The sequence below is a fragment of the Equus asinus genome, chromosome 10 (assembly GCF_041296235.1).
Source record: "Equus asinus isolate D_3611 breed Donkey chromosome 10, EquAss-T2T_v2, whole genome shotgun sequence".
In the NCBI taxonomy this organism is placed as follows: domain Eukaryota; kingdom Metazoa; phylum Chordata; class Mammalia; order Perissodactyla; family Equidae; genus Equus; species Equus asinus.
Genome location: NC_091799.1, coordinates 63,829,022 through 63,843,774, shown reverse-complemented (window position 1 = coordinate 63,843,774; position 14,753 = coordinate 63,829,022). Strand labels below are relative to the sequence as shown.

The window sequence follows — 14,753 nt, the reverse complement described above, 5'->3', positions numbered from 1 at the left end:
TTCAAAATCATCTAGGTAAACCATATGCAAAATCATGTGTAAAATTACGTAGAATGTTTAAAGCGCAAAAAGCAGGAGGTAGTTGTTGATAACATACGTCATCATGATTTTAGACATAATCTGATTCAGCCAGTAATAAGACGTGTGGTCTTCAAAAAGTCATTTAATCTTTTTTGCCTCAGGCTCCTAATCTGTGAAATGGGAATATTAATGGTATCTACATTGCAAGGTCATTGAAAAAATGAAATGAGAAACATATATTAAGCACTTAATGCAGTTCCTAGCATCTAGTAAATGCTCAAATAGTACATACAGCATTTAATTCACAATGAGTATTTATTAGGAGGCGTCGTCACTTTACAGAAAATCCGCTGAAAAATAGCAGCCCGGTTCCAACACTTCCTAAACGAAGAGGACCGCTATCTCAGTTTATGCTTTGTTTCCTCAGATCTGGACAGTGTCATATTGGCCCTTTCTCCTTTCCACAAATCTAGTAATCATCCCTTCATATCAGACCATGTCAATCACATCAGCCGAGGTTAGAAAGAGCACATGTATTTCAAATTTACCAACAGTAACTCATTGAAACAACTCAGAATTCAGAAGGAATCTCTCCTTTATATGTCATGATAACTGTTCATGACTAATTTTCTATTTCCCAACTTTCCAGTATCTCAAGATAGTGGTCTTTGGAGTCAATGAGAAGTGGGTTCAAATCCTAACTCTGCTGCTTACTAGCTGTATGACCTGAGCAACTCACTTCTTCTCTATGAGTCTCAATTTCCTCCTTTATAAATGAACATAATTATACCATAGGAAGTTGTTATAAGGATTACATAACTTAGGTTCACAATTAATTGCTCATTATCAACATTTTTATCATCAAGTTCCCAAGAGTAAGCTTGCTTTTAGCCATGATCTACTCCTGGGTGAAGACAGTATCCTATACAACATATTTTCCAACCTGACCTCAGCAAGCGATTCTTCAAACATTGATTCTGTACACCTTTTTACATTTCTCCAAATTGATGGTGTCATTTTGAATTATAATCCTGACGTTTAACAAGCTCATCATCTGTCTAGACACATTCATTATCAAAGAAAGAGCTCACAGTTTCAGTATTGTCTTTGGAATCTTAGAATTTAATTTTAGTGGGTAAAAATCAGCACTTCTTCCATGTGCCTTTATCAAGACTATCTTACATGGAATATCCAGAAAGTTAATGCCACCTGATTCTACTGTCACTCCAGTTGGCCAAAGTAGTGCAGTCTATTCTAAACTGTTGCCAGAACTGACCCCACATGTAGACTTCTAAAATCACGTAATCATCATGCCCCAAGGATATTCTTTCAAACATCACCATCAGCTGGCCCATTACTTTTATAGTTTAAATACTTTTAACATGGCCTCATCAGAGATTTGACAGCATCTTTAAAAGAAAAAATTTTTCAAACTGCTTATTTAAAGATTAAGGGACAGACAAAACAAAATCAGAATCTATTTTATTTCATATATGTTTAAGTTGTGATTTTATTTGAAATATGAAATCAGTAACCCTAAACACATATGTCCCCCAGCTACCTGGAAACGTACTCACCGTTTGAATCTCATGAATGTTTTAGAGTAGAAGATAATCAGACGACGGACATTTATTTGGATACATAGTACATGAAAAACTTTCTAGTCAACATGTTGCAAAGTATAAAGGAAATGGAATTGGTTCTCCCCTCAAGGAAATAATAACATACACACATAACTAAGAGGATTTATAAGCAACATATTTTGAACATGTGAGCTGACATAGCGTGGACGAGACGGAATGTGACGGAGATAACTGAGGAGGCAGATGTCTGAAGAAACAGAAAAGGCCACACGGACAGAGACAGGAGTGGGCTCTCTTCTTGGGGAAGAAACATCCTGGGGTGGAAACGAGAAAGCTGGTTTTTCAAATTACTTAACAATAGTATTGAGTCTAAAATTCACATGGAAAAGATGGCCAAGGAGAATTTGGATTTAATCCTACTTGCAACTAGGAGGCATTGTAGAATCTGAAGAAAAAAAAATGATAAAAATAGTATTCAGGAAAGACTCTTCTATCCTCAAATCATTTCCAACTATTCTTAACTGTTCCATATAAAACCTTGCTATTCAAGTGAAGGAACTTTTGTTTTCTTTGCTATAGGACAATTTTTGTGTCGTTAGCAATACCTGAACTATTTCTGAGTGTTTCATGCAAGATAAAAAATTAGTATCAAAAAAATACAACCAGCATGTTTGGATGTAGTTTTGAAAGTTTCTGTCTTGTTTTAAAAGGAGCTCTTAGTTTACCATGTGTCTGCAGGCATTTAGCATTTAGCTCCCTGGCGAAATGACAAGGGACTGAAATAGACTGCAGAGATCTTACATCAACTTCTGTCACGTCCAGTGGTTTGGGGGGTGAAGCCATGCTAGAGAAAGCATCACTGCCAGCAGATGCTGACAGAACTCTGCAGCTCCTCAGACAAAATGGACATTTCTCTGTCAGTATGGGCCCTCACCTCCGTGGAGTGTCTTAAGCAATCCCAGCTGCAGAGGGATGTGGGTTGCCAAATACAGACACAATCTGTCTGCTCTCCTAAAATGAGGTTGATTCTCATTATTCCTAAGGAGTTACCACAAGCTGTTGGCAATTTGCTCAAGTGAAGAGCATACGATATTGAGTAGTTGCGACACTTATGTGGGCATAAACCGAATGTGCCCACAGCCCCACTTTACTGGCAATTTCTGAACCTAATAATAGCCAGATCTACAATAAAGATCCGTATCTAGTAATAGCTGAAACAAAGAGAGGAATGAAGCCTCTCACACATACCTCGCTGGCCAGGCCTGGTTTCTGCAATGCTGAACTAACACGGAAAGATGGGACTGTTCAGTAACGTACTCCCTCCCCATTGCTGCATTACACGGCTGTCCACAGAGCGGCCTGCTCTGCTGCCCACGCTGATGGCGGCATCGCCCTGCTTCACACGCTCTCCTTGGGCATCAGCTAAGCAATGGGGTGTGAATACACCTGCAGAAACCAGCATGCTTTATGGAAAGAAGCACTCATACAATTCAATAAGAAAACTAAATGGAAACGCATGAGAGGACAATTCACAAAAGAACAAAAATTAAAAATTATATGAGAAAAGGTTTGACTTCACCAATAAGACCACAAAATGAAACAAAATAAGGAACCATTTCCCCATTAAAATTAGTCAATATTTTAAAAAGTGAAAAATATTCATTGTTGGTGAGTTTGCAGTGAATGTAGAATGTTTATACATTGTCCGAAATAGTAAATATTGACACAAACTATTGAAAAGCAATTTTCCAATATGTACCTTATGTTTTGAAAATACTCAAAAGGAAAAACAGGAAAATATTCATGTCCAAAATGTTTACAACAGCCCTTTTACATAGTAAAATAAATAAATAAAAATAAAACAAGGAAAAAGTCTAACAAGAAATATGACAATAAAAGAATAAATGCTTGAGAAAACCATGCAGGAACAACTTAAAATCTCTGTGAAAACTATGTCACCTGGAACTTCTATGGTTTTTTAAAAAATTTTATTGTGAAATGTTTCTTGCATACAAAATTGTACATATAATGATTATAAACTATATAATTTCAAGCGAAAAAATCAGGATACAAAATGGTATATACACTATGATTACAACTCTATATAAAAATTGCCTTCGCACAAAACATGTCTAGAGGAAAACAATCTGAAGTCTTAACAGTGGTTATTCTTTGGCAGTGAAATGATAGGCAATGTTTTTCCTATTTTCCCTACTTTCAAAACGTCATTTAAGTTTTGCAAAATATAAGTTCATCATATTTACTGTCTCTAACTTCTGATGCTAAATTGGAAAAATGTCAGAACCACCATATTCGTCTATTTATTTTTTCAGCAAATATTTATTGAGCTTTTCCTATGATCACAAAACACTAGGTATCAAAGGAGAAATAAATATGTATGAGATAAGCCCTCCAGAAGCTTACAAGAAACACAACAGGGTAATGGAATAGAAAGGAGAAAAATAAACTCATCATAAGTTTAATGAATTAAATTCATATGTACATAATGGCATTGTACAAGATTGGAAGATGAAGTAAATTTCATGGGGTCTTATCTCTTTCTTTCATATTGGTAATCTGGATGAACTTCCCCAATTAACAATTCACCATTCTCAGGAAGAATCTGGACTCAAGGTGATTGGGAAATTTGTCTAGATCAAGGAAAGGAACCAGTAAGATTGCCTGCAAAGCTGTACTCTGCCCTTCTCTAATCTACCTGTGGTTATCTATGAGTAATTTTATTCTGATGTTATCTTTATAACCATAAGAAACTCTCATAGAGTCCTGATCTTAGATATCATCTTGACTACAAATTCCACTCATCTCATATACTCACAATATAGAGTAGATTTTCTGTGACAAGCAGCTCAAAAATTTTCAAGGCATTGTCTTCCATTTATGGACAGTGTGATGCAATTCAATGCATTTATTAAATATCTTCTAGATGTCAGGCATTGGACCTGACCCTTGTTACATAAGACGAGTAAGAAAAAGCTCCTGCCCTCAAAGAGCCCACACAAATAGGAAACCATGGAAGGATAGACTATCATCTCTAGCTGATCTATATAGAGCCCTGGGTGCTTTCCTGGTGGTTTTACTACATTTCTGGGATGGGCACTAAGGAGACAGTGGGTGGCATTAGAGTACCATTGAAAGGGAAAAAAGGAACCATAGTTGGATAACTTGAGGAAATCTCTCGTGAAGATTTGAAGATTTAAAATGTACCTTTTTTTAAGGTTCAAGTCTTTCAGTAAAGAAATCTGTTTAGGTTCATTTAATTTGTGTCCCCACCGCCATGACCACCATGACCACCATTTATTTTAAAACGGGACCATTCTTCATGTTGTATCTGTTAACATCTCCTGGAAAACTCACTGAGATAAGCTGCTGTAATCTGGCCACACATTTAACAGTGATAAACTGAGACTCAGAGACCCTTAGTAAATTACCCACCCAAAGTCATACCAGTAGCTGTGGCAGAAACCGGGTTGGAGCCCAGGAGTCTAAGTCCATTCCAGGGCTAATCCTATGTCCTAGGGATCACAGGAACCAATAGTCACATTTTTTTAAAATTATATATTTTGGATATCAGCTAACAGAACCAGCATGATTTTAGCATAGACCAGGAAAATACTAACAATGCATAGAGCTGGCAAAAAAATGTGTAGGTCTGGGGCTGGCCTGGTGGTGTAGCAGTTAAGTTGCATGCTCTGCTTTGGCAGCCAGGGTTCGCAGGCGGGGATCACGGGCACAGACCTACACACTACTTATCAAGCCAGGCTGTGGTAGGCATCCCACATATAAAGTAGAGGAAGATGGGCAGGAATGTTAGCTCCAGGCCAGTCTTCCTCAGCAAAAAGAGGAGGGTTGGCTGCGGATGTTAGCTCAGGGCTAATCTTTCTCAAAAAAAAATAAAAAACTGAAGCTCTAAAGTGAACATAAGTCAACAACACAACATGAATTAAAATAGAAAAGCCTGCATTCTCAGTCTAGAGGAGAGAAGTCTTAGACTAGTCATAAGGAAGGGATTGGACTGGCTGCTCTCCAGGGTAATCATGTTCTCTGTCTGTTAATCTGTTCAAGTGTCGTAGACAATACATTTACGTGGATGCAACTCTGTTTATATCAAGTTGATCATCCCGGCTGATCATCCGAGTGGAGGGGATGAACAAAAAAATAGACAATAACAGAATCCTGCTCTGACAACCATCTAACTTCACAATGAGTTCCTGAGGGAGCCAGTGTCCTCTACACTGGAAGTTTCATTAAAAAATAGGATAGATTATCATCTACTGGGAAAGGTATAAGAGCAGTCCTGCCTAAAAGGAAAGGAGATAGACTCGGTAAAATTTCAAAGTCATGACCAACCTTTTGAGACAGCCTGTGAGTCAGAGGCTGGCCATTCTGTCTGTATGCTATCCAGAGACTGCCTCACATTCTACTTCTTTGCCTCACCTTTTGATCATTTTATTGTTTATTGGCATCTCTGTCTACCCCATGGGGAGACATGAAAATGAAAGAAGACTAGAAATAAATTATTATATGGAATCCCTTCCTACAGAGATTTATTTATTTTTTTGACTATGGGATACAACACAAGAAGTTAAAAATTTTGGCTAAAATATGATTTGGATTATATGTGCATTTTTGTATCCCATCTCTAAATCAATTAGAAACAACCCTGACTGCTGGGATGGTAGCCACTGACCAAGCTACATTAGAGAGCAGTTGCTCTAGTTAATGTTTCAAACTTAGATTTTCAGAACCAATTTTTCTACTTCAGATCAGAATCCATGAGAGTTTGAACCACTTCCCTGTCTCCCCTGTGTCTTCCCCTTATGTCTCTTTTTATAATCTACTGCTAAAAGGAAATGATTCTGAGAAGGCTTTCGAGGAGTTTCACCATGTAATGAAATTGACTACCTTTCTATTCAATTTAACTTTAAATTAAAATAATAGAAAAACAACCACAGCACTAAAATCCCTCTCATTTAAAATAAGAATATGTATGCTTTTGGCTTATTCGAATTAATTAGCGCTGATGGTCTCTAGATTAATTTTGCTCATCATGAAACAAGGGAGTAGAATGAGTTTAGTACTTACAACCTAAGGATAACGCCTAAGGTTTACAGATTTTAATGATTTTTTTAAAAATCAATTTGCATCGATCAAGCTTAAATCCTCCCATAAGCACTACCGAAAAGAAAAGCCTCTTAAATTAAGTACGTAATAAGAAAGAAGCAATTGACATCTTTCTGGGCTCCACGTGTGCATGAAACCAATAAAAACAAGTTTCTGCAGTTTGCTATTCCTTAGAATTCCCATCAACCCTGTATCCTACATCACACATTCACCAGAAAAAATGAAGCTTCCCCTGTGTCCTCTTGGTGCTAATCATGTCCTATAACTAGGTGATTGACAGAACTTCAGCTCAGTCTGTGTAATTCTGGAACAGAGAACTTCCCCCCACGGCTCTCCAGCCTCCTCACGAATCTTCCATCTCAGTGTAAGAAATAAAGGAGAAAAATAAACATGCTACGGTCCATCTGATCTACCACCATTACCCACAAAGCTTATGATCACCTGGATTTAGCAATAATACCACATGCAGCATGGCCCTGAAATACACTGCATGAAATAGCACAACTGTAGAATGGTTAGCCAACTACACGTGAGTTGGTCCTGTCCCTCAAACACTGGAAAGATCGCCTAGTATGATAACTAATTTAAATTATTTACAAGAGGGCTAAAAGACTTTGGACAAAAATTAAGCAAAAGGACAGCACAGCTGAGTGGTGAAGAAGACAGGCTTTTAAAGTCAGGCCAACCCACGTACAAATCCTGACACTTACTTACTCTGGGACCTTGAGCAGGTTACCCCTGAGCCTCAGTTTCTTCCTGTAAAGTTGGGATCATGGTACTTCCTCACATGGAAGTCTTCATCAGACCGTAGCTACTATTATTATCTTCTTAACAGAAGATTCCCTGGACCACAGAAAGTCTCTTTATTTCACATCCAACATCCTAGAGACAGAAGAGGGTTTCTTTGACTTGTGATTTAATTTTAAAATATAATGATTTAACAAAAATATGCAATGAGACTAAGATCATCTCAAGTTGTCAGCAGAGTAGAATTAAAGTCACATTATAGAAAGCAGAAATCAACCACCTTCTAAAATGCATTGACATTGTGCGCTTATTTTTCAGCAATACCGTCTAGCTTTGTCAGCTAAATCTTAGAAAGCATCCCTCTCCCATGAAAGGTATTGTTTTAAAATAGCGGCATGGGGGCAAGGGTGGAGTAGAGGAAAATCGCACATCTCCTTCTGAAAGACAACCCTAGGGAGAACGGAACATGGGGGAAAAAAATGATGCTGGAATCAAAGTAAGATGTGCCTTGACTCTCTAATTTTTTGTACCTTGGGACAACTATTTGTTATTTGTGCCAGAAGGAGATGGGGGTGGAGAAAGAGCAGTAAAGGAGAAATCACTACACATTATAAACAAAAACTCAGGCTTTGCGATTGACAGCTTCTCTTGGGACTTCCCGGGGGAGCCAATTAGTGCTGGTTGCTGAGGTGGGTTTGTTCATATAAACCTCTATGCTGACGCCCACTTGCGCTACGCCTTCCTCCGATGAAGCAGCAAAGCCTCTGTTAATGAGGTTTAGGACCAGTCATCCCACAGCGAGAGTCCCGCTAAGGACTCTACAGCAGATGTCTTAGGGTAACCGGCAGAGAACACCCTTAAATTCTATTGCCTCGTTGGAAACCAAGACATGTTAAAATAATGACTTGGCTCATTCTTTCTGCTCCTTTTTTCCTTTGCTCCTTATTACCTGAGGCGATAGTGACCACATGCTCCGTGTAAGTTCTAATTCATTGCTCCTCCAACCGCTGGGCCTATCTGTTTTCATAAGTGGGAGAAGTGATGTCGCAAGGAGCAGATTATAAATTCAGGCAAATAACAAATGACATGAATCAGTAATATCTCTAGAGTCACTGTCTCCAGTAGCAGTGGGAGACACAGTTAACACAAGCTCTGAAAAACAGTTAAAGCTGAGTTTAGCAACATCTGGGAAGCTGCCTGGCCAAATTGCTCTTGCAATAAAATTTTTCATGTTGTTTCCACTGCTTCAATATACAGAGCTCAGGATGCCTTGTGAATCCATTTAGTGTAAGCTCAGATAAACTGACAGCAGTTTTGTGGTCTTGTCTCCCGATGAACGACACTCATCCTCATCAAGGCACACCTACTTGGTTCCTGCTGTCAAACAATCAAGCAGCAAATGTTGACAAAGGCCTATTATGAGCAAATCACTGTACAGGGCACTATGGAAAGAACAGAAAATGCCTCAAAGTCCTAGGCATCGAAAAGCAAAAATGAACAAAATTAACACATTGGGTGATACTACATGTGAAAAATAGTCAACTAAAAAACCTTAGGGAGTTCTGAAAAGGAAACAAAGAGATAAATGCAGGAAAATCTCCCCAGAGGAGATAAGCTATAAGATGTGGGTTTAATTTTTTAAAAGGTGAGACTTAGGTTGGAGGGATGGGTAAATATATGGAAGCAAAGCTTTAGGAGTGGGAATGCACAAAATGTCAAGCCCTAAACTATCAGACCCAATGGTGTAAAAGATATTCAGATTCCCCTCAAGCTCAAATCTTCATGAAAACAATCAAAGGGAAATCAAAGATAGAGTTCCCTTAGTTTTGTACAGGCGAAATTCTCCCTGACAACATTCCCTCTTCAAGGCTGGGAGAGGCGGCTGCTGATTAATCTGACCTCATTACAAACAGAATAGGATGGTACCTCGGCCTAGTGGTAGCTACAGGAATCACAAACACACTGGAAAGAAGGCTCTCCACCCAACCCCATCCTCCCTCTGTTGCAGGGAGCAGCTTTCTCCATCAACAAATTAGAACTGGAGAAGATAGCCCAGGCAAAACAAAATCAAGAGAGACAGGCACCAAATTCCTTTCAAGTTCATTAGGCAAATGGACAGGGTTGTCTTGGAAGGCACAAAGTATAGTTGGTTGCCAAATTCAGCAACATTTGGCAAGGTTTGCTCAACAAAAGTACATCAGTCTGACACTGAGCTGTGAACTGGGGATGTGGATTATGTCTTCAGGATCTGTTCTTCCCTTTAGCTTCCCTGGGACCCCTCTAAGGTTGGAAGAACTTGAAGAAGTTCAAGAGGAACTTGTGCACTCTGCTCACACGCATCATTCCATGCCAAATCATGGAATAATAAAACTTTACAGCTGAAAAGAGAGAACATTTAATGTAAACTTTACCCAGGAAGAGCCCTTGGAATTCACTCATTCATTTACTCAACAGATATGTATCAAGTCCTTACTAAGCGCCATGCATCACTGTGCTAGACACCATAGAAAGACTGGATGCAGTGTGTTTTGATCACCTCCTCTTCACCCCATTGGTGAGGGAGGGATTCCTACCCTAGTGATATGGGGATGGCTGAACACACGGCCTCTAACCCTGGACAGATGAGACTTACAACAGGTCACTAGCCACATATACTCACAGCCCAGGGGAAGACACTGCATGCCACACAGGGCCACATGAGGGTTGCACTCAGGAACAAAGTGAACAAGCAGAGGCTATGGCAGGCAGGGTTTGCAGTAACAAAAGGATGAGGTGACCCCTAGTTGCCACGAGAGGATGTGGCTGACTTGTTTAAATAATTCCACAGGCTAGCAGGGAACTAAAGTCCATTACTCAAGGCAAAGCAGACACTGCATGCTCTGTGAGGTAAGGAGGGCTGTCTGGCTAGAGTGCCTTACCCACAGGAGTACAATGGGGAGGGGAATTTGTGGTTATGCTGTTTGAGGCCCTCCTGGTCTTACCAGAGGTCAAAGCAGCACATAATATCAAACCTTATCACAGAGTGGGAGCACATAAAAGAGTTCAAAGGCTAACCCTGGGATTACTTATGATTCAACCAGAGAGCCTTACTTGGTGGGACCCTAGAGCCAACAAAACTCCTTTTTCTCTCTCACTCCTGCTGCTCTCTAGCTCAGGTGCACAAAGGGTCCAGGGAGTTACCCACTTGTGTTTCAGGTCCAAAACCAATACCCTGCTCCCCAGAAAATGCTGGACCTGTTCTGAGATGCCACATCTCCTGTCCAAGCTGAGTGCTGGGCAGGGCATATGAGGGCAAGGGGCTTTTTGAAGCAGCCTCTCTGAGAATTCCAATCAATACAAGTTAGTAAAGACATAAGGCCCCACTTACATTAGTGAACATAAGGTCACTAGAACAGAAGTGAAGTCACCGAAGTGCAGAGAACATTGGTCCCTCCCGAGAGAGTAGGCAGTTTGGTAGAAGCAGCTGTACACAGACAGAGGGCGAAGGGTGATTTGCCTGACAGGGCTTGCTGAGAAGTAGCAGAAGGCAGGAAGTGGGAAGCTAGGTGCAACAGGAAGAACAGGCAGATGTTTACAAGGGTTGAGCCCATTGTTGTCACTCACACAGGAGGACACAGTGCTACCCTAAACACCATCTTAACATCAGTGAATGTAAGAGAGAAAGAAACTGTTTAGAAACATTAAATCTCTTGCAAAGAAGGTAGTTTGCTTCCCCACAGCAGGCTATTGGAAAGCCCCATGAAAGCAGACTCTCAAGAAACACAGAACGTGGAATCAGAGCACATTTTCGTGGGATGGTACAAAGAAGGAAACCTTGAAGTTCCAGAGTCTAGCAATCTAAAAGTTTTGTAGAAGAAAAACGTCAGCTTCCAAATAGAAAAATGCCAGCTGGTGCCTTTCTTTTTTTTCTTTTTTTTAATTGAGGTCATATTGGCTTATAGCATTGTGTAAATTTCAGGTGTACATTACTGTATTTCAGTTTCTGTGTAGACTGCATCATGTTCACCACCGATAGTCTACTTTTTATCCATCACCATACATATGTGCCCCTTTATCCCTTTTGCCCCCCCCACCCCTCCTCCTCTGGTAACAATGAATCTGTTCTCCTTTTCTATGTTTTTATCTTCCACATATAAGTGAAATCATGTGGTATTTGTCTTTCTCTGACCTATTTCGCTTAACATAATATTTTCAAGGTTGAAGCAACCCAAGAGCCCATCAACAGATGAACAGATAAAGAAGATGTGGTATATATATATATGATGGAATACTACTCAGCCATAAAAAAGACAAAATTATGCCATTTGTGACAACATGGCTGGTGTCTTTCTAATTTGGCCCCTTTTCTTCCTCTGCACCCTACACCATCGGCAGCTCCCCAAGGCTGGTGCAGATTCACCCTTGGGCAGCATGTGCTTGGGAGGAAACTTGTGGGTAGTAGGCAATATGGTATGGGCAGGAAACTGGCAACCTACAGACTTGCGATTCCTGAACTCTGACAGTGTCCACACATGGGGGTCCACACTACGTGCAACAGTCCTCACTTTCTTACCCCAGCCCAATTACAGGTGGATAGACCACCTAACTCAACAAACCCACAAAGTCCATTTCTAGGAGGGTAGAAAGAAGACATATGAAAGTCACACCCGCCTGGCTGTCTTCTTAGGGCTACCAGTGAGGTGGAAATAGAAATCTGGTGGATACATTTCTCTTGCATGCCATGCCCAGCCAAAAACTATAGCCACAGGGGAACCAGAACTCTTTTCTCCTATGCTACAGACGAAATGATAATGTTGCAACCATTTTCCTTTAAGGAGCACTGAAGAAAAGCACATGGGTGTCATCATGACCCCTGTGGTTTATGCCCAGACCACTCAGGAGCTGCCTCACTCCTTCTGTGTCTCCTTTTGCCAGACAGATCTTGTTAAATCAACAGCTGAAGAAGAGTGCTAAGCGAGGTGACAGAATGAAGCACTACGCAAAGGTAATTAACTAAGGAGTGAAAATTGTATAGACATTTTGATTATAATTACATTAGAAATATGCTTAGGGGGAAGGGACTGGAAAAAAATACAACAGCATATTAACAAAGAGACAGAGAGAAGAGGAAATCTTTATCAGGAACAGTTACTATCTATCCGGTTCTACAAGCGGTTGTGGTTAGGATAGAACTGCATGAGGGTGCGCATGTGTGTTTCTGTGTTTCCTAATTTTTGTTAATGAGATTATAGTACATAAATAAAAATATCTAAAACATACATACACATAAAAGATAATTAGAACACTCCAAAACCATATGCCATCCTATGAGCTATTTATTAAATAGGAGAAAGTTTGAGCCGGAAGCAGACACACTCAGCTCAATTTCTTACTAACTGTGTGTCTGTGGGCAAAACACTTCCCCTCTGGGCCTCAGTTTCCTCACCTATAAAGATAAAGATAACAGCAGCTACTCCACAGCATTTCTTCAGGAGTAAATGTGACAACATCCATGAAAGCACCTCGCCCAGTACTTGGAAGTGCTCAAAAAGGTTCATTTCCTTACCTTTACACAACTCCTCTGTTCAATGCAGGGATTCCATCCTCTATTTTGATTCAAGGCTCTCTGCAGAGATTAGATTGTGGAGGGCTTAGCAACTTGCAAAAAATTATCAGACAGCTGTTTCTAGTTCTGTTTGCAGCTGTATTGCACTAAAGGAAACACTCCTCCTTTATCTGTAAAATCTGCTGTCTGTGGCAAGATTTATCAGGGCCCTGCAGGGCTTTCTGACAAAGTAAGGGCATCTCTCCTTCATTCCCAGTTGAAAGGCTGGCTCTAGTGGATGTGTTGCTCTCGTTGCTGGTGCTTTTTCCTCACTTCCTGCCTAACATAAAGCTGTGAAAAAACAGAATCACCCAAAGCCAGGAAAGGGAAGTTTTTCCAGCCCCACGTTTTGCAGGCTGTTCAGGCACCAGGAAGGAAACTGCTATGGCCTCCAATGCAAGGAGTGATGCAAACGCAGAGAGAGGCCTCTGTCCCGCCCTGCCATCATCATCGCCATCAAGGTCATACAAAGAAAACTGCCAGACAATGAAAGAAAACAAACATTCTCAAACCAAAAGTCTCTATCACCCCTGCACACAATAAAATCATAAAGTATGAAGGAAAAAGTTCAAGAAAGTAATAGGTACCAAACTCAACGCTGTCAGACACACATTGTATTTGCTCACTTCTAGGAGGCATCAATGACTTAGAAGGTGGTCCTCTTGGTCTTGCTGATAAAACCTTGTCTTCACAGGGATGAGGAGCAGAGAAGCCGCTCCAACCAGCAACAGCAGCAGCAGCCACCACAGATAAGGTCCCTCCACAGAGATAAAGGGGAGCCTCTTCAGATGTGGCCTAGTGCCTGACAGGCTTAGCAACTTAGAGACTGACCATAAGTACCACCTGACTGGAGGGATGCTTGCAGTGTGATCCCAAATCTCCTGGGCAGCCCTGTTTCAGGGCAAAAAGCTAGAAACACAAGAGCTACTCCTGGCTCTTCCTCCAGTCCCCCATGGGGCAGTAGGCCAATCTCTTGGGTCATCATTATCTCCCAAATGAGAGAATTGTACTGTTAAAAGATTCTTAATCTGAGGTGTAAAATCTTGCCAAAACCATATGCCAAATTTTTAATCTATGGGCAGATGTTCACTTTTCTGAGAAAAATGCCATAACATTCATCAGATCCTCAAAGAGGCCTATGGTCCAAAATTATATTAAGAACAACTAAACTAAGTAATTCATAAGTTCCCTTCCTGGTCCTGATTGTTAGAGCAAGCTTTTCTGATTATAAAAACAAGCCACACTCATTGTAGAAACTTTGAAAAAGATAGCCAAAAAGAAAAATTTCCTGTAATTGGGCCATCCAGAGATAACCACTGACAACATCTGTATATACATACATATTTCTTATATTTTGTATTTACAGTGGTATATTCAATGTTATGCTCTGCTACATTGCACATTTTCACACATTAAAAATTCTTCAAAAATAGCACCTTTAATGGTCAAATAAGATTTCATCATAGGGTTCTAATTATGTTTTTAATGATTCTCTTCTTGCTGAACATTGATGTTGATTCTAATATTTGGGCATTATCAACAATGCTGCTGTGAACACTCTTGAGTCAAATTTTGCTTATTATATTTTTGGAAGTAATGGGGAGCTACCAAAAGTTTCTGAACAAGAAAATAGCAAAAGTAATGTTTGTCTTATGACAGTACAGGAGATGAATTGA

General features: G+C 40.1%; 1 protein-coding gene across 5 annotated transcripts in view; it reads right to left on the bottom strand.

Moving 5' to 3' along the window:
- PDE4D (phosphodiesterase 4D) overlaps nt 1-14,753 on the bottom strand; it is a 1,407,338-nt gene that overhangs the window by 1,106,079 nt on the left and 286,506 nt on the right. The gene's annotated exons all lie outside the window — the stretch shown is intronic.